Source organism: Thermobia domestica, chromosome 11 (assembly GCF_964235325.1).
Source record: "Thermobia domestica chromosome 11, izTheDome1.hap1.1, whole genome shotgun sequence".
NCBI lineage: Eukaryota > Metazoa > Arthropoda > Insecta > Zygentoma > Lepismatidae > Thermobia > Thermobia domestica.
Genome location: NC_137464.1, coordinates 243,009,440 through 243,035,179, shown reverse-complemented (window position 1 = coordinate 243,035,179; position 25,740 = coordinate 243,009,440). Strand labels below are relative to the sequence as shown.

Below are 25,740 nucleotides of genomic sequence, written 5' to 3'. Positions count from 1 at the left end.
TTAGCTATTTGTGTCATTCTGTTCTTGCACTGTTACTCAAAATAGTGTAACCTTCTTCAAAGAGTCAACACCAAGTTTTACTTTTGAAGCGCTCAATTTCTCTCTAATATCTATCCAACTTTCTCTCTCTTTTTTTTCTCACTATGTCAATGGGTGTTTCACAGCTTTTGTTGTAACATTTGGAAAGTGATTCTATTTATAAAAATAAATAAAAGTAAAAGGCGCGAGCCACGAACTTTTTCTTAATAATCTGAGTCATTCGTGGCTAAGCGGTTAGCGTACGCGCCTTTGGCGTGGGAGACCTGGGTTCGATTCCCGGCGGGAGCTCATGTGGTTCGGATTCCACGTTATCAGTAGGTCCACGTCTCATATAGCCTCGCTGCTAAACGGGACGTTAAACTCAAAATCAACTTAAAAGATTTTTCTTAATAATCACTGTAGTGTTTTTAATTAAACATGTATTTACCAAATATGAATAGTTACAATAGTTAGTAATATATAATAGTAAAAAATAGTTATAATTATTCGTGATAACTGATCATCAAAGTGTCCACTGAATTCCAATGCGAGGGGGTACAGTGGCTCAGTGTTAGAGCACTTACCTCTTGTGCGTGGGGTCCCCGATTCGATCCCGGGCCAAGTAAGTTTGTGGTAGACACCATCGTGTGCATGGGTTTTTTCGAGCTACTCCCATTTCCTCCAACATTCTCATTCCGCCGATTATTTCATCATTATCCACGTGGCTTAATCATCTGTCTCCCTTAGCCTAATAGGCATAATCGTGGGACGTTAAACTGAAAGAATTCCAATGAAACAAGGGCGCGCTCTATAAATCGTAACAATGAAGTATTTTTCTCGTGATTCGTATAATAATTGCTATTACGATGTTGAGTTAGAACGTTAACCAGGAAATGATCAGATTTTGGACATAGTTCGAAGGAAAACTAATAAAATACAACAGTAAGTTGCCCATATTTGATTGGAGCGTAAACTTATTGGGCCTTATGCAGAGTCGTTCTGACGCGTGATTAGTGCCATACTAAAGAGTCGAATAACATATGATTCCTGCAGTAGTCATGCCTTTGGTATGACGCTAATCATTCGTCAAAACGACTCTGCATAAGGGGGATTTATTCCAATCAGTGGCGTACGCACGAACACGTTCCGTCTTTTTTAACAGTCTCCTTCAGCAAAATAATGAAATAGCCCTATAAAACAAAATAGGTATATACCTATAAAATAGGCATATACAAAAATCCTGAAAAAATATGAACAGGGGAACTTGAAAGACCTTTGATGAAATTTGACGTACACTACTGATTCTACTGCTTTGGCATACACTAATATCAATGAACTAACTTAAACGAACCTCTCTCACAGTGTACTACATGCACTGGCGCAAATCCCGGGGGGATGAGGGGGACATATCTCCTCCAATCTTGGAACTGGGAGACTGTCCTCCCCCAATAATTCGATTTGAAATGTGTTTTTTTTGGAAGGGAAACGTGATGATTTGTGTCCGATTGCCACAAAGGAAAGTGAGATAAAATTGATGTCCTCCGCAGAATAAGCCTCAAAGCTGCCGCTTTCCAATGTTGAAGATCGCTGATCCTCCACAGGATTATTTTTCAACTTCAGAAATATTTTGAGTCTTACTTGTTCCCCCCCCCCCCTCCAATGTTGAAGACAGATTTGCGACGCTGACTACATAACAAGGGATCCATTGAAGCAGGGCCGGATGAACCCATGGAGGCCACGGGCTAGAAAAAATGTGGCCCTGCTGACTTCGCCTAATACATTTCTCTGAAAGTACAGGAAGAAATTTAAAGGAATACACATAGTTCAACGACACAAACCATGCCATGCATTAAATAATATTATACCTAACGAAATTTTCCAAATGAATTAAAAAAAAAAAAAAAAAAAACACACACACACACAAAGTTATCCTGTGCATCTACGCAGTGACTTAATTTTTCTGCCAGATTGGGACTGGATATTCTATAATTATATGGGACTGTAGAACATTTGTACTGAACAAGAAAATATGAATCACGATTCTCATGCACTATGTTCGATCATCTTCTTTAAAACTGATTTATGCTAAGACGGTGGATGTAACAAACGAAGAAATTTGTTTCATATTTTGGTCATATTTTATCTTACGATGATTGTATCTTGTATGGTTCTTTTTAGACAGCCAGTTGAAATTTTGACGAAAGTGCACGCCTAGGTCAATAGCCTCCCTTAATCCGGCCCTGCGTTGAAGGGTTGATTTTTAAAAAATAAATAATACCTCATTTAGACCCTTGCTGATATTGAGGAAAAAGATTTCTAGAGAAAGCACAGCATTATAAATAATCTCCTAAACAAATCAATATGAAAAGTTCCTGATTATCTTCATGGCTATACAGTTAGCATACACATCTTTGGAGCCGGGAGACCGGGGTTCGATTTCAAGTGGGTACTAATGTGATTCAGATTTCATGTTGACCTGCAGGTTTATGTTCCATATTGCGTCGGTGGTGAACAGGACGCTAAACTCCAAATAACTTAAACCCAACGAAAAAAAAAATCTTTACAAAGTTTTTTTTAACGTTTTGACTTCGATAATATTGACAATTCCAGTGTGACTTCTTCTTCTAATATTTGGACTGAAATAATGATTTCGATTGTCCAAAGAAAATAACTTTTGTTCGATTTCATTATTTCATTTATGGAATAAGACGTTTTCAAAGAGAGATGGGTGAGCGGGTGTTTTGAACAAGACTAAGTTTACGTGATACATATTATGTACCGAGCTTTTGAATGAATCATGTGTACAGGAAGTTTGCGTGCTTACCTCTCAGTTAGTCTGCAGTAAAAACATATATTAAGACTGACATCCAGCATTCCAAATGTAATCAATATTGTCAGTGCGGATACTTGATAGATACAAGTGTTAGTCAGAGCTCTCTCGTGGCTAATTGGTCAACGTACGCGCCTTTGGTGTGGAAGACCGATTTCGATTCCCAGCGGCAACTCATGTGGTTCGGATTCTACGTTAAATTATAGGTCCACGTCTCATATAGCTTTGCTGCTAAAACGGACGCTAACTAAAAATTAAAAAATCAAAGGAACAAGTCTTGATCATCTTCTCTAGATTTTGAAACAGGAACCTTACACACTATACAGTTGAATTAAATCAATAAAGTCTGTACACGGTAAAATTAAAGGTCAAGAAACGACGATTTCCTTACTTTCCGTGGGTTTAATTACTTAGCCAAAAATGCACCAAGAAACATAATTTTAAGAGTATATCTAGGATCAATATTAAAAGACGAAAATCATATTCATGAAGAAATTAAATGTCGAGTAAAAGCAGGGAATTCGTGTTATTATTCAGTTCAAAATCTCTTGTCGTCGCGAATTCTGTCGAGGAATTTGAAGCTTAAAATATATAAAACGATAATCATGCCTGTTGTTCTGTATGGTTGTGAAACATGGTCGCTTACTCGGAAGGAAGAACATAGACTGAAAGTATTTGAGAACAAGATCCTGAGAGGAATATTCATACCCAAGAGAAACGGGAATGGGGAAACTTCATAACGACGAACTACATAATTTATATGGTTCACCAAGCATTGTTAAAGGCATCGAGTCTAGGAGGCTTAGGTGGCCAAGTCTAGTACGTAGGATGGAAGAAAATAGAAACGCTTTCAAAGTCTTGACTGGAAGACCAATCGGAAAACGACCATTAGGAAGACCTAGGTGCAGATGGGAGGACAATATTAAGATGGATCTCGCAGAGATAGGAATACAAAGTAGAAACTGGATCCATTTGGGAAAGGGTAGAAGTCAATGGAGAGCTTTTGTGAACGCGGCATTGAACCTCCGGGTTCCATAGGCCATAGAGTTAGTTATTGTGCTGCCAAAATGTCTTGAGCCTTGGCAAAAATGCGAACTAAAGCTCACACACCCACGCGTTGAGCCAATAAGGGTTCTGCTGTTGCTAAGCGCCCACACAGCAAGGAATATTTCCTCAATCAAAAGAAAATATTTTCCTTGGTTTTCAAAAGGTTTTCCTTCTCTGAAGATTTCCATGCTGGTTTCCCCAATGTATTCCGAATATTTCCCAAAAATATTTTCCCAAAAATGTTTGTAAAACATTTTAGAAATTACCTGGAGTACATTTTGAGAATGCTTGCCGGAAAGTAAAACCAGGAAAATATTCACAAAATATATTAGAAATATTGTTTTGGATCTAATTTAATATGTTTTCACTGTTGAGAAGGGAAATATTTTCGAAATGATACTAAAAATGTTTTCCATATATGATACGGAAAGCAATCAAACGAAATATATTCCACATATTTAAAAAGTGTTTTCTAATTCGTTATTTGTAATATTTTCTATTTTTACGAGAAAACGTATTAAATATATATTTTTAAAAACATTTAGAATATTTTAAAAATAAATTATTTCGTAATATAAGAAATATTTTTCAGAAATGTTTTAAAAAGGTTTACTTAATTTTTACAAAAGTATTTTGGTAATCTTCTCCTATAACTTAAATTAAGTATTTTCGTATGATATTTTAGTATTATTTCCAGAATATTTTATGGAATTTTGAATATAAAACTTTAAAACAGTTAAAAGAAAACATTAAAAATGAATAGAAAATGTTTTCCATTGTGTTTTGGAAGATATTTTGTGTCTTTAGTGAACAACATTTTCTGATATAGGTCTATTATAGAAACATTTTTACATGTTTTCAGAATATACTCTTCCGTTACTGGAGAAAACATATTCCTTGTTATATCTGAGAAGTATTCCAACTATATGCCGGAACTATTTTTTAAAATGTGTTTGGAGAACATTTAATTAACTACGGGAAGCATTGGCGTTAAATAAGCTTTCCGGGCTTAATCCTCCCCCGAAATTGTTTTACTATATTAAAGTAAATGAAATATCCTGCACAATTTTCACATTTTCAGGAATAAAGTTAGCAAAGATTCCCTCCACAAAACAAAATCGTAAATATGCCACTGAACAGGATGTGCATGTTTAGAACGTTAGTAGGAAAATAATGTATGGAAAATTTTCACAAATTGTAATAGAAATATTGTGTTGAATGTAATGTAATATGTTTTCAATGTTGAGAGCAGGGGTAAAAGTGGATCTGAAAAGGTTGGGGGACGGTAGGTAGCGGATGACGTCACGTCGTTCACCCTGCCTATCTTTGCCCATTGTAATTTTTTTTTAGGAACTGGGTAGACGCCGTATATATTTTCTCGAGGTGGGGGTGGCGTCCCCCCGTACTTTTACCCCTAGTTGAGAGAGAAAATGTTTTCTAAGTAACACAAAAAATGTTTTACATACATGATAAAGGAAACAGAATAGGCCTATAAACAGAATAAAATGTTTTCCAACATGTCATTTACATTCTTTTCTATTGTTACAAGAAAACATATGAAATATAATTTTTAAAATATTTCGAATATTTTAAAAATAAATTCGTTCGTAAGATAAGAAATATTTTTAAAACTCCTATTAATTTTGTATGGAAATGTGTTTGTTATCTTGTCCTGTAACTTAAATGAAATATTTTCATGTAATATTTTAGAATTATTTGCAGAATATTTTATCGAATGTTGAATAAATTCTCTCACGAGAGTATCGTAGTAGCATTATTACCAATCATTATACTAATTATAGCAGCACCAAAGAAATATATTTGTTAAAAATTTGAAATTTATGATATCCAGTGTGTGAGATTGCTAATTAGCATCGCTACATCAACCGTCATTTGTTTATCAAAGGTACCAGCATTCCTTGCGCGCTATGTTGACAAGTCAAGACAAGAAGGAATATTTAAAAAATAAATAAATAAAATAAAATAAATCTCACTATATTCAGTCATGTTGAAGAAGATATCTTTATATAGAAAAAGGGTTATAGTTAAGGAGCCAGGAATTAGTCATTGAATATCTACCTACTTAAAAAGTTGGTAATATACCCAATTTTAATTAGTTAATGAGTGATTTGAAATTAAAGAAGACTTTTCCGAAGTCGGAGGCACACCTCAACTCTGTTAATAGTGAAGAAGAAAGAAAGAAAGACAAGAAAAGTCGGTAAGTATAACGATTACATAAAATAATTTAGTTTTATTGTCTTTATAAGTGATTGAGTGTCTGTATAGTATACATGAAGCTGCATCAGTTCCCGAATAAGCAGGACGCTCATACTTTTAGGGATTATTCATTGAGTATGTACGAACTTACAAAGGGGGTAACAAAGCGACTTTTATTTACTTATCGACTGATACGAAAATAAAAAAAGAACGTACCTGTACTTTATATCTGCATATCTGCATGTGTAGTGCCCTTGTACTTTATCTATGACTATGTGTGTGTGGAGGGGGGGATTTAAGGCATATCGCATGTCTTGTGCACATGGGTACTTCTTATATTGCACTACGTAGAAAATTTATGGTATTTCATGTAGAAATGGTAATAGAACACAAGAAACGCAGATCAGGGTGTTCTCATGTATACTATGTATTATCGAGAAATTTATGTTTACAAATTAATAAAGGTATGGGATGCTAGATTTCTATTTTTCTTCTCTATACATAAAATACCGTGAAGGTTTACTTTTGGCTCACCAGTCGAAATAATTGCTGAAAAATAGATTCTTTTAATAATTTTCTTTTTATTGTCGGATTGAGTATAGCCCGCTCCCCCCAATGATTTTTAACGAATCATAGTGATTCTAACGATTCATACTAGTTCATAATGAATCGGAATCGCATGTTATAAAGATTTAAGATGTAAATCTTGCGGTAAGGAAGCTTTAGTATAAGTAGTAGTAGTAGCTTTAGTAGCGGTAATAGTAATAGTAGCAGTAGTAGTAGTAGTTAGTAGCAATAGTAGTAGTAGTGGTGGTAGTTAGTAGCAATAGTAGTAGGAACGGGTTAGAAGCCCCGCAGGGGTTGGTTTGGTTCTGTTCTCGATATAAGTAGTAGTAGTACTGACTCTTCCAGTTCCGGTGACAAAGAACTGGGGGGAGCGGGCTATACACAAGCCTTATTGTCTCCTAAAGATTTGCGCTAGGCGATTTGAAATACGTCACATGGAATAGATAAAATTCAAAAGGAGCGTCAGAAGTACTTGTCGAAAAAGTATAGTTATTCTTTTATGATTTGCGTATATATATACGTTGCCGGATGTATGACGTAAAAACTACAGTGCAAAAAATATAAATCAGCCTGTACTACGTGTAGGGATGTAGAACACAGGTTCCTCTTCCCATTTATCTGTAATAAAGACAGAAATCAACGTGCCCTGCGGGGCTCTAACCCGCCTTCACTTGCTGACGCTCGCTCGGCAATACTATGTGAATTAAATATTTTACTTTGATACAGAAAAGAAACATCTATTAACCTATATGGGGGACCTGTGTTCTAGAAGCTTCCCGCACCAATACTGTCTGAGTCAGAGCATTGCGAAGTTGGAGGTCAGCAGGAGCGAGGGGATGCTTCCAAAGGGAAAATATGCGGGCAAGTCTTTACTTTAGTCAAGGCAGTGACAATGACCAATTGATCTGAACCGGTTTCTGCAGTTACAGTTCCCAAGAAGGAAAGAGAAAACAACGTGCCCTGCGGGACTCTAACCCGCCTTCAGTCGCTAATGCTCACCTCTGGTGCTTGGGGTCCCGGGTTCGATCCCAGCCCCCGCCAAGTGAACTTTGTGGTGAACAAACACCGTGTGCGTGGGTTTTCTCGGGGTTCTCCCGTTTCCTCCCACTTTCTTCATTTCACCATTACATTCATTTCTCATAATCATCGTCTCCTTTAGCCTAACCGGCATAATCGTGGGACGTAAAACTAAAAGATTTCATTTCATTTCATTTTTCGCTAATGCTCATTCGGCAATACTATGTACTGACATAATATCACTGCCTTGTTCAAAGTAAAGAGTTTAAAAAGATGCGTACATTACCATTTTTATGACAGGTTATAATGATTCTGCGTGCAGTTTTACTTCTGGTGTGCCACTCGAAAGCAGTGTTTCTTTCAAAAGTAATGTTCCGGGGGCATTGCTCGTGCTATTCTAGTTATTATTATAAACGTATTATTTTGGTCTGCTCCGGGGAGCCACTGCCCTCCCAAAGACAAGTCTGGAAGAAGCACTGCTCGAAATACTTAGTGAAATATAATTCTTTCGCTACTTTCCTTCTTGTTGTCTATTTAATGATTTTCGCCAAGCGACGTATAAATTTTTCACTTATAAATTCAAGGCGACCGTCAGAATTAATTGTCGAAAAATTACAATTCTTTTACGATTTGCGTATTTATACTGATTCCTGATGTGTGGATAAGAAGCCCAAAAAATACAAACCAATCTGTGTTACGGGGCTACTAAAAAGCACGAATGCCATCTAACCGAGTCAGGGAGGGTGAAGGCGGGGGGGGGGGGGCGAGGGGATGCTTCCGAAGGGAGTAGGCACGTACATTTCTATTTTGGTGACGGGATAATTGCGCGTATATTACCATTTTAATGACGTATTTACGACTTTTTTTTTCACGGGAGAAGGGCTTGGCTAACTTTGTTCTCCAAGATAATTCATTTACTTTAATATAGTAAGTACAATTTCAAGGGGCTTAAGCCCGGAAGCCCCCCTTAAATACACCAGTGGGTTATAATAATTCTTGGGTTCTCTCGAGCAGACGTTTACGCCGAGAACAAAATTTATAGATAAAATATGATGTGAAATATTTTTCGTGAAGGAATGAGAGTGTTAATGTAAGTTATTTCTATCATTGCACAGCTTATTGAAATGGATTTTGAATGCAAATAGGGTAGAAGTAAGCGGCGGGAATTTCCGGTTCATACGTCAGTTGTGAACATCTGCGATGGCCGTAATGTAAACTTTTTTTTTTTTTTAAAGAATTGTGTAATAAAGAGAGAAGGATTATAAAGTTTCTACAGTCATGGTATGGTGAAGCGCGTAAAATCAACTGCGCAAAGTGTGGAAAAGATTTATTCAAGAAGAAAAATTCAGAACAGAGGCAATAGCCCTACATACACTATTTTCTGTCGTAAAGGTAAGAAAGAAAGGCGGTGTAACACTCGTGTATTAGCTGTGAAAGGTATTTTTTTTTTTTTTTAGGATCGAAATTAAGTGTTTTTGAAGATAAGAATAATTACAAATATTGTAAATGTTTTTGCACCATCCTCGTTTATGCGTGCCCCCCTGCTGTGCTTCTGCCCTGACTCAGATAGCATGCGTGCTTTTTTTACTGGCCACCTAACAGAAGTTGTTTCGCTTTTTCTTTTAGAGCTCCTCATTTAGTACATAGGGGGGCGCGGTTGCTCAGTGATAGAGCGTTCACCTCCGGTGCTTGGGGTCCCTGGTTCGATCCCAGCTCGTGCCGTGTGGACTTTCTCGTGGGTTTTCTCGGGGTTCTCCCGTTTCCTCCCACTTTCTTCATTTTTCATTATCACCGTCTCCTTTAGCCTAACCAACATGATCGTGGGATATTAAACTTAAGGATTTCTTTTCGTTTAGTGCATGTTCTGCAAAAAGAAACCGGAAGATGCAAGAAATGCGTCAAAATTTGGTAAAACAGTCTGCTTGAGTATTACCTAATTCTGCCTGCAGGTTTACTATTGGCGTGCCGCTCGAAATAATTGTTGAAAAATTATAATTCTTTCGCTAATTTTCTTATTTTCTCTTAAATGGTTTGCGGCAGGCGACATGTAAATATTTCACCTGGCATATATAAAATTAAAGGGGGCCATCAGACTAGATTTGCCGAAAGATTACAATTATTCTTTTGCGATTTGCGTATATATATATATATATATATATATATATGTGTGTGTGTGTGTATTGTATTGTGTTCAGGGTTTGCCCAATTGGGCCCAGCCCGGAAAAACCCACCTAGGTTTTTGAGCTTTTCGTTGGTATATTATTGGTGCAATTAAGGTGATCAAGTGATTGGAAGTGGTTCTTATTAGATTTTGGACTTTCCTTGGGCGAATTAGTTGCTTTCGCGCTAAGATATACAACATTCAACGTAAGACCCGAGGGCGCGGTGGCTCAGTTGTAGAGCGTTCACCTCCAGTGCTTGGGGTCCCTGGTTCGATCCCAGCTCGCGCCGTGTGGACTTTGTGGTGGCAAATACCGTGCTCGTGGGTTTTCTCGGGGTTCTCCCGTTTCCTCCCACTTTCTTCATTCCACCATTTCACTCATTTCTCATTATCACCATCTCCTTTAGCCTAACCGCATAACCGTGGGACGTTAAACTTAAAGATTCCATTTTTTTCAACGTAAGACCTTTATAAAGTTGTGAATGCACTGAATGCATTAAAAAAGCCGTACCTTAGATTCAGAGTGGAAAGAATCAAAGAAGTTGTCATTTGAAGAGGGATACACTATGTTTAAATTCTTGTAAAAAAAAAAAAAAAAAAAAAAAAAAACCTTTCTGGCGCCCTTTTTATTTTTTCTTCGCTTTAAATACATACTATTGTGCCATGAATACTTCTCAGAATCATCTTCCTGTAAACTTTATTTCCCAAAAGCATGTACTACAAGCGCTGTTATAACATTCAAAACACTTTGAAAATCCTTATTTTAGCAAAATGCGCAATTTTCCCATCTTCAAGTGACACGTTCCATTTAAGTGTCCGTGGAAGAGAGAGTTGAACATGTATAGAGTATATTTGAAGGGTAAGGGGAAAATAGAAGGAATGTCACAAAATTGTATTTTTGAGAAAACGGTGTTTTAATATTGAAAACCTCGTAAAAAGGCATAGGCTTAATCAAATCTTTTGCCTGTTTTTACATAGATATTTTTACATCTACGGATGCATATATATATATACAGGCAAATAGTACCAAAAGTCACCATCTCATAGGACAAAGTACCCAATAAAGCACACACATGGACATTCCTTGTTTTTTCCCCTTACCTTTCATTTCATCCTTTTACTGAATTGTTCTGTCATGTTGGTAGTTTTCTTGAGCATTTCATGATTCATTCCTATATTCGCGATTTTTTGTATTCTTTGCAATGCAACGTATCAAAATTATTCATTTGTATAAGGCAAAATAATATGTATGGCCTGCTCCGTGGGGAAAGAAATCAAGCAAGGTAGCGGTCATCAAGGCCTTAGTAACCACCTCGGCATTCACCTGGTACGACTGAGGGAAAAAGGATGATCGGGTCCAGATTTGAGATCAGAGCATTCGGAATGAGACGCTAGTTCTTCATCAACTCAAATGCTGCCACATGTTTTCAATTTTTTTTTTTAATAGGTTTAATATTTATAAGATGCTATACTTTTTAAAAAAAATGTGTGACCGCTTCAACATGTTACAACGTCCGTAAGTAAGCTACAGTCTGAGGTATGTCACTTTCAGCTGAAGCTGTTGTCTTCCTTGCCGTTTACATTTTCTTCTGGATGTTACTTTTGTAACACAATATTGTCTTCACAAGCTGCTGTAGGTCCTACACAAACATTTTAAATATTTTTTTAAGTTTAAGATGTAATAATTGATCTTTAATCATTCCCTGCTGTTATTATGTTATTAAACGCTGCCTATTATTTTTATTTTCAGAAACTGTGTAACACAAGAGAAACGTAACTAACGATGAGATCGCGTAGATTATTGGGATTTGGCTTCAACATGTCATACAGAGACGAACAAGAAGATCAGTTAAGAATTCAGCTGCAGTTCCACAGAACTTTAACTGACAATTCGCAGCGTCGAATTTATAGTTAGTTGTGGTAATCAAAAGTGACATTATAAAGAAGCAAATACGTTTTCTGGTTATTCAACAATGTGATATTTCTTGAAAGTTGCAAAAAGTGACATTTCGTGAAAAGATCTATTCCCCATGCGCCGTAGATTTGTAGAACATATTTTCAGCAACATATTTTACATAAATATTGTTGTTGATTTTTTTTAAATTAGTGTCAGTGACATAATTTTCTAGAACAAGTGTTGAAGATTGTTCTTAATGTGATATTTGAGAAGATTGTTCTTAATGTATAGAAACAAATAATACGAGCAGCATGAAGATGCTGCTGAAGAGTATTTAAATAAATAATGCCAGAATAGTGTACATTTATATTTTTATTTAACTACTAACCGATATAAACTTATATAGATGTATATTTATTATAGTGTACAGTGTAAATTATAACTACATAATGTTAGCTTGCTCTCATAATTTTAAGCTGCTTTTATTATTATTATTATTATTATTATTATTATTAACTCAAAATCTTATTTACACACAGAATGCTTCAGGGTGTTCCACTGCTACTACTGGTATGTGGCCACGCCGTCTATGTACGTTGGGGTGTCTTATGTGATGTTGCGAGGTTCAGACTGCAAATTAGAGCCTTCACAATCATCGCGTGCCAATTTACAAAGCGGCTATATTGGATTTATTATTTTTAAGATAGGAAAAGGATTGCCAACAATTGTTTCTTGAAATGGATGTCTAAACTTCAATCCTTTTCGTATTAAAAAAAAAAAAAAAATCCAATACAGCCGCTTTCAAAACTGGCAGGCGACGATTGTGAACACACTGATGTGCAGTTTGAATGTCGTAAGTCACATAAGACACCCCAACATATATGCACGGCGTGTCCACATACCAGTAGTACCAGTGAAACACCCAGAAACATTTTGTGTGTAAATAAGAGTTTGAGTTTAAAAAAAAAATGCTTAAAATTATGAGAGCAAGTTAACATTACGTAGTTATAATTTACACTGTTTATTATTATTATTATTATTATTATTATTATTATTATTATTATTATTATTATTATTATTATTAGTAGTAGTAGTAGTAGTAGTAGTAGTAGTAGTAGTAGTATTTTATTTTTATTTTTATTTTGTTTTTAGTTATTTATCTATTTATTTATTTTTTTGATCTGAGTCTGTGGGCCGCAATGGTTCCTCGTCATGAAGACAGAGTGAGGCAAAGACGTCTAAGCAGGTAAAATTGTACAGAAGAATCTTATGTTTTCTTCCAGCTGCTATGTCACAGCCTGGCCGCCTTGTTTTCAACCTACTATTTGTTCCCAGCAAGAAGCCGTTATACCGTATATGCAGAGTGACGCAAAAGTCCGGAGCCCATAGGCCAACTCGGTTACTATTGCAGGTATGGAAACACGGTAAGATATGTAAGGACTCTTTTAAATTCCAGCAACACTTTTGTTTTTGTACTAGTGTACCGCTCAATAAAGAAAATGCGTTACCATACATCATGTCGGGCTACACGAATGAAAGAATGTGTGGTTTGAAATTAGCTACACCGAGAAGAATTGAAAGGAGACACAGTGAAGGATAAACATGCAAATGCAACATCCACGCCAGAGGCGTAGCAACCACGGTGTTGAGGGGGGGGGGAGCAGATACGAAGGACGCGAAATTGGGTCTTGCACTATATTTTTCATTGTGTCTTTCCGTTCCCTTTGGTCCAAATAATTTCAAACTTTCTTTCTTTCATTCGTTGTTGTCCAACAGTGGCAGCGTTGTACTTTTCGTTACTATTGGGCGGTATACTAATATAAAAACAAAACTTGCTGCATTTTAAAAATTTCCTTCTGTATCTTACCTTGTTTTCGTATCTGCAGTAGTAACCGAATTGGCCTATGGGCTTTGGGTTCTATCATGTACAGAAAATATTCTGTAAATATTTTGTCATGTACAGAAAATATTCCCTAAATATTTTGTCATGCACAGAAACTATTCTTTAAATATTTTCTGTGATGTACAAAAAATATTCACTAAATATATTTTGGCATATGTAGGAAAATATTGTCTGCGTTATTGGTAAATAATTTTAAAATATTCCATGAGAAACATTTTAAAAACCATTCCGTTAACATTGTATAAAACGTTTCAAATACTTTTTCAGTAATGTTTGGAAATCGTACAGAAAACATTTTTAGGAAAACTTTTCTAACGGCGTATAAAATATTTCTACAACGTTTTTGAGTGTATTTAGAGAATATTTTCAGTATTATGTGGAAAATGTTTTCAACAACATATGGAATATATTTCCTTAAGGGAAGTAGGATACATTTTCTGAAGGAAAATGATGGCACGTTTTAGAAACGTTTTGAAAATATTTCATTGCTGTGTGGGCGAGAGAAAGTGAGTGGAGTTCCTTCAGCCGATAGCAGCGCTTGCAACGGAAGACTAGGGATCAAGTCAATGTGGTATATTCGTAGTTAATAAACCAAAACTGCTCTAAAACTAAGAAATAACGGGAGTAGGACGTAACTCTCGGTGGACAAAACCCCAATCAGGAATATGAACAAAATCCTCAATGAACAAATGTCCCAACTATCATTTTGGTCAAGTTCCCCGACGGACAAGTCCCCCAAACGCGAAAATGAACAAATACGCCAACTATAATTTTGGATAAATCTTCCAATGGACATCGTTTACCGGATCGTATAGTAAACAGACAGAAGAAAAAAGATATATTTATGAAGACGAATGGAAGAATACTAATAAAAAGATATGAAGTCATCGCTTAGTTAAGGGAAAGTTTGAACGAGGTAAGGAACCAGTTATCTAGACTATAAATTGTTACTTTCTTAGTATATGTAAAAGAGAAAAACGTTCTTCTGTTTAAGAAGAACAGGAAGTATGTAGGAGTAGAACGTAAAGGTTAAATTAATCTTATACGGTCTTAAGCAATGAATGAGACAATTTGTTTGTAATTACAAAGGGAGTTCAAAAAGTTTTGCACAATACATTTTTTAATAGTTACACTAGGACCATGAAAATTTGTGTGCTTGTGTGTGTACTTGTGTCCTGTATGCTGAAGTCGTGTAGCAATTTTTCATCCTCTACAGACACGCCCACAATGGATAGCCGCACCCGCCAACGGTCTGTCGTTTGGAATTCCTATGCAAGACCGACAATTGCTCAGTCACATCCATTCGACACAAATTACTTCGTATACATAAAGATATTGGACTGCAGCAATATCCAGTAATGGGTACAAAGGTTCCACAGTGATGATTTCAATCTACTGGACAACATGGTACGGCAGATCATCAACTGAGTGAACAAAATGTGTAACACACGACAGCTTGTTGAAGCGACTGAGTTATCTGTGGGTATTATTCAAACATTACTAGAGTCTTTAGGTTACAGAAAACTTTGTGTCCATTGGGTGCCACACCTGCTCTCAAGCGAACAGAAACAAATTCACTTTGTCAATCACGCACAGTAGAAAATCAGTAGTATGGCATGGGAAATGGTTCTTCAACCACCTTATAGTCCCCGGATCTGGCCCTGTCTGATTTCTTTCTGTTTGGTCATCTGAAGGCCCACCTTCATAGTAGGCAGTTTGCCAGTCGCCAAGAACTCATTATGTGTGTGTGAAATAGTGGTGTAATAGTCAGCGTCCGTGGATTACAATGGCATGGAAAGAACAGGGGGTTAAATGTGTCACAGTGGATGGAGGATACATTGGGTAAGATGTGTATATATACAAAGAACACAAGTACACACACACAGAAAATTTCATAGTCTTAGTGCAACTATTACAAAAATCATGGCCCATTTACAAAACTTTTTGAGCGCCCATTGTATACGTTGATTTTGATGAATTCTTGACTGACTTTGTGAGTTAAAAATGAATGATGCTGTTAGTTGTTGAAGATAGCGTACTTTTTGCATTGAGGCTACATGAGACGTGAACCTACAGTTTAAGGTGGAACCCAAACCACCGTAAAGAGAGGCACGGAGTCTCACAACGTACATTCACAAAGTGTCCCCTCGGGATTCGTGTAAAATTGATTCAAATGCAAAGTTCTCCGCGACCCAAAGTGTAATGTACTAATTTTAGCGGTCCATACCGGTAATTTGCATATTTATGGGCCTTCAGGAAACTCCGGAATTCAATCATACATTACTATAACGCTCGGGCACAAAATTGCTTTTAGTTTCTTTAGATGTAACTGGGCATGAATGTGGGCATATGCGAAACAAATTGGATCAAATACTGCTTCTCTGACACATGTAACCACGCCAGCCGCCATCTTGGATCCGCCATATTGGATTCAGCTTTCGATTTTTAAAATAGTAGTAGGTGCAAGTGATACATCAAATTCATGTAAACTTTTCTCAGAAATTCACTGGTGTAATGAGTTTTACCGTAGCTTGTACCGTTTTCAAGCTATTGCATGTTAAATGTTAGGCGCTTCACAAATATTGAACCAAATAGAAGGTTGTGCAGGGCCCCGTGTGTATATGTAATTTTTTTTTACGTAATTTATCGTTGAATAAATATTCTCTGAACGTACATACATAGATACATAAAAACGTCAGTACGGAAATGTTAGATCCTCACCGAAATGTGATCGTATCTAGATTTACATTAGCATTTTGGTTTGTTTGGTTTGTTTTGCTGGCCTATATATTTTGCGAGATATTGAACCGTTCCGGGACTTTTTCCGCACCCTGTATATATATTTAATTTCACATGGCATGACTTGAATTTGGTTTTATCACATACACCAACTTGACAGAAGCTCATCCCATACATACCTTATCTTCTTGTATCATATAAGCAGTTAGTTACTAACAGTGTCTTAGTATCGTATTATGTAATTATGTCAATACAAGGTTACGATGAAGAATAAATACTTGGGTGTGGTCAATGATTACTTAAAAAAGTACCGTATGTAATACTCTTTTATTTTAATTGATTTGATGTCTAGTTGGCACAAAAGGGTATACCTCTTCCTACATTATCTCGTCAGCCGACTTCCACGGTCACGCAGTATAAAGGGTTAGGCTTGCGATCACAGGACGGTCTACAGTGGGTTCGAATCCCACTCAGACAGGGTTGATATGTTTAAAACAAAATGTTTAAAACAAGTGTTTAAAACATGTTTAAAACGAGGGCTGTTGTTTTATTCAGTTTGTTTTAAACGTTTTAAACAAATTGTTTTAAACGTGTTTTTTTTTCGATGCTGGTTAGACATGTTTAAAACAACTAAAAATATCAGATTGAAGAAGCTAATTTAATTTTCTAACAAACAACCCATCCTCCGCAGGGCTTGTGCACGGAGTAAATTACAAGCAGAGTTATATTCTTATTATAACAGCAATTACGAACGAAATTCTGCACATCAGTGTGCTTATAACTAAACCAACAGAAATTCAATTGAAGTATTTGAACATTTCATGAGTTATACACCATTGGAAAGCTTATAGACCACAAATTCCAACGAGATAATATGCGTGAAATTCCCGCCGTATTCGTAGAAAAAGAACAGACATAAAAAATCATTAAAAATATGAAAATATTGACTTTGCGGGGCCCTGGCAACCCTTGCAGTTACCTGCGCTGACAAAATGATGCTAATGTGTAGGCCACATACTTGTGACAATAATATAAGAAATGGTAACCATTGCTGCCATTGTGTAATGCATTCGTTTTATGTAGGAAATATTAAAATATATATATATATATATATATATATATATATATATATATATATATGCACAGAAAAACATACATTGAATTAGACATTCTCTCCCCTCCCCCACTGTAGTACCATGTCCATATGCAAATCATTTTTGCTGCACACATCATGTATACGAACAAGAATTATGCTTCTAGACCACTTCAGTGAAATACATCTTGTGTTATATGGGACCGTCCCGAAAATAAATGCAAATTAACCAAATTTGACCCCCTCTTCCTCTATAAACAACAAGTACACATACAGGGTACTATCATGTAGGGGACTACTTCATTGCTTCACATACCAATTTTTATGGATGTACCACACAGAGGGGAGGAATACCCGCCAAAACCTGATGAAAAAAAATTGATGAAAAAAAAACTTCATCCTCCCTCTCTCGGCCGTACATACGTACCCCGTATATACATAAAATACTTTGGTACCAAATCACCTTTCTAGCTTAATTAAAGACTGAGCTATTGATGTTTGTTGTAAAAATAAATGTAATTTACGTCAAAAAACTGAAACTCCAAAAATTGGCTAACTTTGCCCCCTCCCTGCTCCCCATAATAAGCAAGAAGTACAAATCAAGGTTGGCAAAAACCATTGTTTTTATTGAAAAAACAAAAAACTGGTTTTTTGGTTTAAACCAGGTTTTTTTGGTTTAAATAATTTGCTCTATATATTCATATCATATATGGACAGAAATAAGTTTGTTTCGCCTTGATGTTATTATGCAACTACCGGGTTATGCTGGAAGGGATCACATAAGCTTAAAGCGGAATAAAAACGTTTCTCGAGTTACATCCGAGAGAAATTGTCCTCCATTTGAACTCGGAACCAGGACTAATTGGCCACAAATGCGATACGTCTGCCAAATAACTCACGAAGGAATCCTGATAAAAATACGTTGTACTGATCTTTACATGCTTCTTAATATAACTGTCAAGAGTCATTTCAGAAGGACAAAAAGATAAACAGTTGCACAAGTTAAACCATTATACAGAACTACATATGGACAATTTCAAAGTACTATGGAGTACAGAAGAACTAATTTAGTTCGAGTTAGTTAATAGCGACTTTTATTGGTCCAAATTAAAGAAATACAACGACTTAATTTGCATATTAGTAAGAAAAGTGAATAAAGATACGAATTATTTGAGTCCACTTTGGCTCAGACTCATTTATACATAAATAAATACCAGACTTCTCATTTCACTAAATGTCTCTCGTGGGGTGTGACCCCCCTCCCCACACACACACAGAAAGTACGGCATTTCCATGTATTTTATCAATAGTAAACATTGAAACGAAACAATATTTAGAATTTTTCTTTGATTGCAATTAAATATAAACAATAATAACAACTACAAAAAAATCACAAAACAAACATTTATAAACTTATATATATATATATATATATATATATATATATATATATATATATATATATATATATATATATATATATATATATATATAAAGTTGCTTTTGTAGTATAATCTTTTTGAGTAATGAATGGGGAATTTAGGTCTGAATATAATACGAATAATATACGGGAGTGAAACGTGATAACCCACAAACGTGTGTTCATCAAGATTTTACAAACACACACTTTTACGAAAATTTTTCGTTTTTTGGTTTAAACCAGCCAACCCTCGTACAAATACACGATATTACCATGTAGTAACCTACTTCATTGCTTCATGTAACAATTTTTATGAATCTATCCCCCAAGAGGGGGAACGGCCCCCAAAAGACTGTTGAAAAACAAAACAAAAAAAACACGATATTTACCCTCCTCCCACATACATAAAATGCACACCAGGAAAGTTGCATCTTTCAGGAATAAATTGGTACCAAAACCATCTTCCAGCCTTAATTTGATGTTTAAGACTGAGCAATTGAGGTTTAAAGCCCTGACACAGCAGTTGCGTCAATGGGAGTTTAAAGATGAAGAATGCAGACGACCAGAAGAACGTAACACAAATAAACTAAACTACATATTCTGTAAACGGAGATCGGGAAAATCCCGATTTTTTTTCTCCGAAATTGAACATTTGGGCGGATCGAGATTAGGGGAGTTCCCGAAATTTGATCTAGCGGTTGAATATAGATGGCAAGCAGTACGTAAGAGTGTAAAAATGTAATATATATGCTTATGTAGATTATTGTTTTAAACAAAATAAACGTTTTAAACATGTTTTTTGTACGTTAAAAACGTTTTAAACAAAAAAACATGTTTTAAACATAAAAAACGTTTTTTATGTTCTTTTTTTAAAAAAAAACATGTTTTTTTTCAACCCTGCACTCAGAGTACGGATGGTATGTCTTCTTTTATCATATGTTTTTCTTTGTTCCACCGATATCCACCTAGCGTCGTGAGGCGAACTGCGGAGCCACATGAATAAAAGACGGGACGGCCACTAGATCTCGAAAGCTCCCGATGCGCCGGTTAGCGATAAGCTAGACGTAGTTCCATCAATCGTTAACAGATGGCGTGGAGCGGCTCAGGCCCACAAATCGGGCCGTTACGCCAAGCGGTTTGACCTTTTTTTTTTAGTTAAAAAGAAATATTAAAAAATATGTCAATTTTAACATTAATTCAAAAACTGAACTTTAACGACATACTGACCACTCGTATCTCATAGAAATGACCTTTTTTTCTTTTCTGTTTTGTATTTGATAACATAATTCTGTAATTGTGAAATTTAAAACAAATGCACGTATATACAACGAAAATAAAAACATGTTCACAGTTGGCACTGTTCCATCTGAATTTTCCAGTGTTCTGGCGCATACAGAAGGAGGTGATTATGTAAACCTTCATGCTATCTTCAACTTAGTTCATTGACTCAAATAATACGAAACACATTCGACAAGTTTGATTTCAAAGCGGAAGACATAATCGCGGCCAGAGTTTTTCTTCTCTTCTTTTTACACTTAAACGTTGATTCAAATATACGAAATGCTTTAAAAATTGAAGATAATTGAGAAAACTGTTTTCAAAAGAAAGAAAAAAAAAGTATTGCGTTATAATTTATCTATTAGATTTCGGTTCTAGACACTATATTAGTCAAAATATGAAATGGTAAATAAAGAATGAAATCAGGGGTAGGAATTAGGGATGGCCACAAAGTTCCGGTTCCAGCGGAACCGGTTCCACGAGGAATCGGTTCTCGGAGATATGGTTTTCAGAACCGGTTCTGGAACCGGTTCCGGACCGGGATCCGAAGAACCGGTTTTAGACCTGGATTCGAAGAACCGATTCCGGAACCGGATCTTCTAGAACCGGATCCGTTCAGACCCGAAAACCGGTTCCACCAGGAACCGGTTCTGGCCATCCTTAGTAGGAATGGGGACACGGTGGCTCAGTAGTAGGATGCTTGCTTCTAGTGGGTGGGTTCCCTTGTTCGATCCCCGGACAAGTTTGTTGTGGACAATATTGCGTCCGTGGATTTTCTCAGGGTGCTCCGTTTCATTCCGCATTCTCATTCCACCAATTTTTCATCATCATTCACTTGTCTTAATCATCGTCTCCTTTAGCCTAACGGGCATAATCGAGCGATGTTAAACTAAAATGTATTATTTTTCAAGGGTAAAGATGACGAAGAAATCTTTAAGCAAAAAGGGAAAATGTAAATGGTGGGTGATGTCGCGCCCAGGAGATGAGACGAAAAAAAAATACAAGGCTATCTCATCTCGTCTCCTAAATTTTGCATAAATATCGTCTCATTACGAGAGGGGCTGCGGTGGCTCAGTGATACATAATTCACATCTCGTGCGTGGAGTACCTGGTTCGAACTCAGCTCGCACTCAGTGTCACTTTGTGTGTAGGGGTCAAATACCGTGTACGTGGTTTTATAGAGGTTACCTCGTTTCCTCCCACTTTCTTCATTCCACTATTCAATTCATTATCATCATCATCGTTTCCTTTAGCCCACACGATGTAACTGTGGGACGAAAACTTGAAAAAAAATCATATTATTTTTCGTTTCGTCTCGTTTTGTAAATCTATTTACAAAATTTATGCTTTGACTTTTTCTTAATTTCATATAGAGGGTGACATCTCTTGGCAACATGTAGGTGGCAGCGCAGGTAGCAACAACTGTTACCCGACTGCGAACTATTAGAAATTAGTGTGACTGACAGACTAACACGTGTTGAGTTTATAATACAGATGAAGAATATTAAAATATTTTCGCCTAGATGTTTATGCAACACGTAATTTACATGTTTTGAGGTTTTGAGTATTAGTGTTCCTCACAGACTGAGATGTTTTGAGGTTTTGAGTATTAGCGCTCGTCATACACTGAGATGTTCTGAGTATTAGCGTTCCTCATAGACTGAGATGTTTTGACTATTAGTGTTCCTCATAGACTATGTTTGGAGGTTTTCAGTATTAGTGTTCCTCATAGACTGAAATTTTTGCGTATTAGTGTTCCTCATATATTGAGATATTTTGAAGTTTTGAGTATTATCGTCTGTTCAGTATACTGAGATGTTTTGAGGTTTTGATTATTAGCGTTTTCCATAGTCTAAGATGTTTTGAGTATTAGTGTTCCTCATAGACTGAGATGTTTTGAATATTAGCGTTCCTCATAGACTGAGATATTTTTTAAAAAATGAAATCTTTGAGTTTTACGTCCCACGGTTATGCCGGTTAGACTACAGGAGACGGTGATTATGAGTAATGAATGAAAATGGTGGAATGAAGAAAGTGGGAGGAAACGGGAGAACCCCGAGAAAACCCACGCACACGGTGTTTGTCCACCACAAAGTTCACTTGGCGGGGGCTGGGGCCGAACCCAGGACCCCAAGCACCAGAGGTGAATGCTCTACCACTGAGCCACCGCGGCCCCTGAGATATTTTGGGTATTAGCGTTCCTCACAGACTGACATGTTTTTGAGGTTTTGATTATTAGCGTTCCGCATACACTGAGATGCTCTGAGTATTAGTGTTTCTCATAGACTGAGATATTTTGAGTATTAACGTTCCTCGTAGACTGAGATGTTTTTGATGTTTTGATTATTAGCGTTCCTCATACACTGAGATGTTTTGAGTATTTAGCGTTCCTCACAGACTGAGATATTTTGAGTATTAGAGTTCGTCATAGACTGAGATGTTTTGAGGTTTTGAGTATTAGTGTTCCTCATAGACTGAGATGTTTTTACATTAGTTACAAATAGGATACTACTATTCCTACGCATCAGAATCCCTAGTACATTATCCTCATCTAAATATCAACAGAAATAAGTTAACATACCGTATTCCCTTCTTTTTTTCTCGTTGCTTATCTTCTGTCAGAATAACTAGAAATAACTTTGTTACATATTAGTTTCAATGAGTTATAAAACTAAGTAATATGCTGCATGAAACAAATAATTTAAAGTGCATCAGTGCAGCGCACAAAAAAGCAGAGTTCTGAGTCGCAGATTCGAGTGAGAACACCAAGATATTCATAAAGCAAAAGTCAATAAGCACATTGCTGTTACAGCCCATTTCGTAAACATAAACGATCCATAAAACCCACTGCAATGAAACTTATCCCATTAACATTGTACGTACAAAGTTTGTTGATGGGTCATTTTGCTAATCTCTTAAAAGACGCACTAGCTCGTTTATTTTTGTTTAATAGGTATGTTTATATGGTTGTTTACGTGTACGAAATGCGAATAACATTTTTTCTAAATGAATACAGATATGAAGTGGGAATTATCTCTGTTTCTTTCTTTATAGTTTTGCAGATTTGAATCAGCTTCGGAAAACAATATATTTGTTCAAGCTATTTTCTGATCTTCCGTATCATCTCCAATATTTCAAAGTACCACATTTCAGAAAAGTAAATCCCTACGTTAAGCGGGTTGGCATATCCAGACTCATAATTCTGAAAACATTTACGATCACTCCAACCCCAATCATTTCACGGATTCAACCTGTTTTAGATCAGTTATTAGGACGTAATATCGAATGCGATTTATTTGAAAATTATTTTTGTATATTTCAAGATCTCTTACTTCCAAATATTCACAGCAAACTCATAGTCGTATCGGATGAAACAAAATCGAGTGTGGAGCAGAAAACTACTTTACACAAAAGTCAAAAGAAGTTTTGCAATTACACGTGAAGTGGTCGAGTGGTTTGGGTCAATAATATAACTATCAGATGTTTCTGTGTTGAAGCCCAGTAGGAAGCTATGTTTCTTAAAGTGTGTTTCTATTTTCATCCGCAGATTGAGAACATTTCTCTGAGTAACTCTTTAGTAACTCCTTTTCTTTCAAATTCGATTAGAACGGAACATATACGAATTGCAAACCTAAGATCCATAGCTGAAAACAATATATTAAGGACATTCAGTGTTCCATTATTATCCTATGATTTGTAACGAAAAACGATTTATGTGCAGTGATTATTTCAGAAGATTCTCCCCGGGGTTGTCAATATGCAGGGAGAAAGCGTACTGCTTAAAGACTGGTAGTCCACATTGAGCACGATCGAAGATATGGTCCCGAAGGGGGGGAAGGGGAATTTAGCTCGAGAGGGGTATCAAATTCTCAATCAGATCACTCCCTAAAATCATCACTTTTTAAAAGGTTTTCTTAACAAATACAATATTACATTAAATTCTCGTTCTACATTTTGCAATGCCAAATTTATAACTTATAGAAAATTATAACAAAAACATAAAGAATTATAATACAGTAGAGTTCCAATTATCCGAGCTAATGTGGACCGGATCTACAAGTAACTCGGATAAGCAAAAACTCGGTTAACACTGATGAATACAAAGAAAATTTTGTACGCTATTTGGCATTGTTGCTTATTAACTATTTCTCTTTATTATATTATTTATTATTACTGCATTTGTTATTTTTAATGGACAGACAGTACAGTACATAAATATGTACACAAGTAATATACATTTTTTTCTGTTTTTCGTAGTCTTTTGCTTCATTGAGCTGCCTCGTATCTTGGCCGTTAAATTGCGCAGATGTCGTATAGGGATGCGCACGGGACGAGACAAAATTTTCCTGACAAAATTCGAGTCGAGACGCATCTCTTTCAATAGAGATATGCATTTTTCGAGTCGAGACATCTCTTTAACAGCACATTTTCGAGACCAGACAGCATCAAATCTTGTCTCGTGCGCATCCCTAATGCCAGCTGGTGCTGTGTCGCCTTGCTGTTCGACGCAGAACAGTATCTCCTCGATTGTGATCAAACCATTCATGTAACTGATTCTTTCAACATTTAGCTTCTTCTTCTTTTTTTTTTTTTTGGTCATCTTCGGCACCCGAATTGTTATCTTGTATAACCAAATTTACAATTATCTCATCGGACAGTTCATACTGTTCATCATCTCGCATCCAATTACTCACATCTTCATTCGTTACTGCCTCTGTAATCTGTAGCCTCTTTAAGAGATCTACTAATTCTACATCATTTGAAGATTCTTGAGTTTATGCCATCCTTGTGCTATCGTTATTTGGTGAAATATGTTTTCAGCGTTTCAGAACGATAGATTCTTTCGCATTGTCCCAAGATTCTGTCAGCCAGTAAATGACATCTTTTAGATTAACCTCTTTTAGGTTTTCGACAACTGTGTTGTTATTTTCTAGATTTTCCAATAACTGTCTCAAAAGTCACACGAAACAAACAAACAAAATGTGGCAACGTCAAGCGTGGTTTACGCCAGCTTCAATTTTGCTTTGTTACTGATACAAAGACTGGCAAATTGCCTATCACTGTAACCAGATTAGGTTTTAAGATTTTTTTGTTGGTTTGATTTTATTAAGCTCGGATAACACGGAACGATTAATCGAAACTCGGATAATTAGTACTCCACTGTACTAATTAAGTAAATATTATCTTGTCAGTTATCGAATATCAGTTATTTTCGATTACTTTTACATATCACTCCTTCCAACGTCTCAAATTGCTATATTTGAAAAAAAAAAAAAAACATTGAAAGGCATGTCCACTTGTTTTTAAAATTGCTTTTACCTACCGAACTTCATTGAATATAAGAAGCTCGTGAAATACTCTGTTTTCAGCACAAATTTTAAACTGTCGCTTCCCTCTTAACCCCTTCATTCTCACTTAGGATACGCATAAAAAAAATTCTAAAAAGACCTTTGGTCATTTCGAAGTTTTGATCTCTTTGATACTTGCCAGTGGCGTATTTACGATTTTGTTTCGGGGGGGACGGGGGCTTTGCCTGGAAATGTGAAAATTCTG

General features: G+C 36.2%; 1 protein-coding gene and 1 long non-coding RNA gene across 3 annotated transcripts in view; one reads left to right on the top strand and one right to left on the bottom strand.

Moving 5' to 3' along the window:
- Window positions 1-25,740, bottom strand: part of LOC145664863 (monocarboxylate transporter 9-like) — a 319,458-nt gene that overhangs the window by 140,120 nt on the left and 153,598 nt on the right. The gene's annotated exons all lie outside the window — the stretch shown is intronic.
- Window positions 5,839-12,115, top strand: LOC145663795 (uncharacterized). Its single transcript, XR_014127270.1, has 2 exons — window positions 5,839-6,113; window positions 11,608-12,115. It is a non-coding gene; the product is annotated as an uncharacterized LOC145663795 (long non-coding RNA).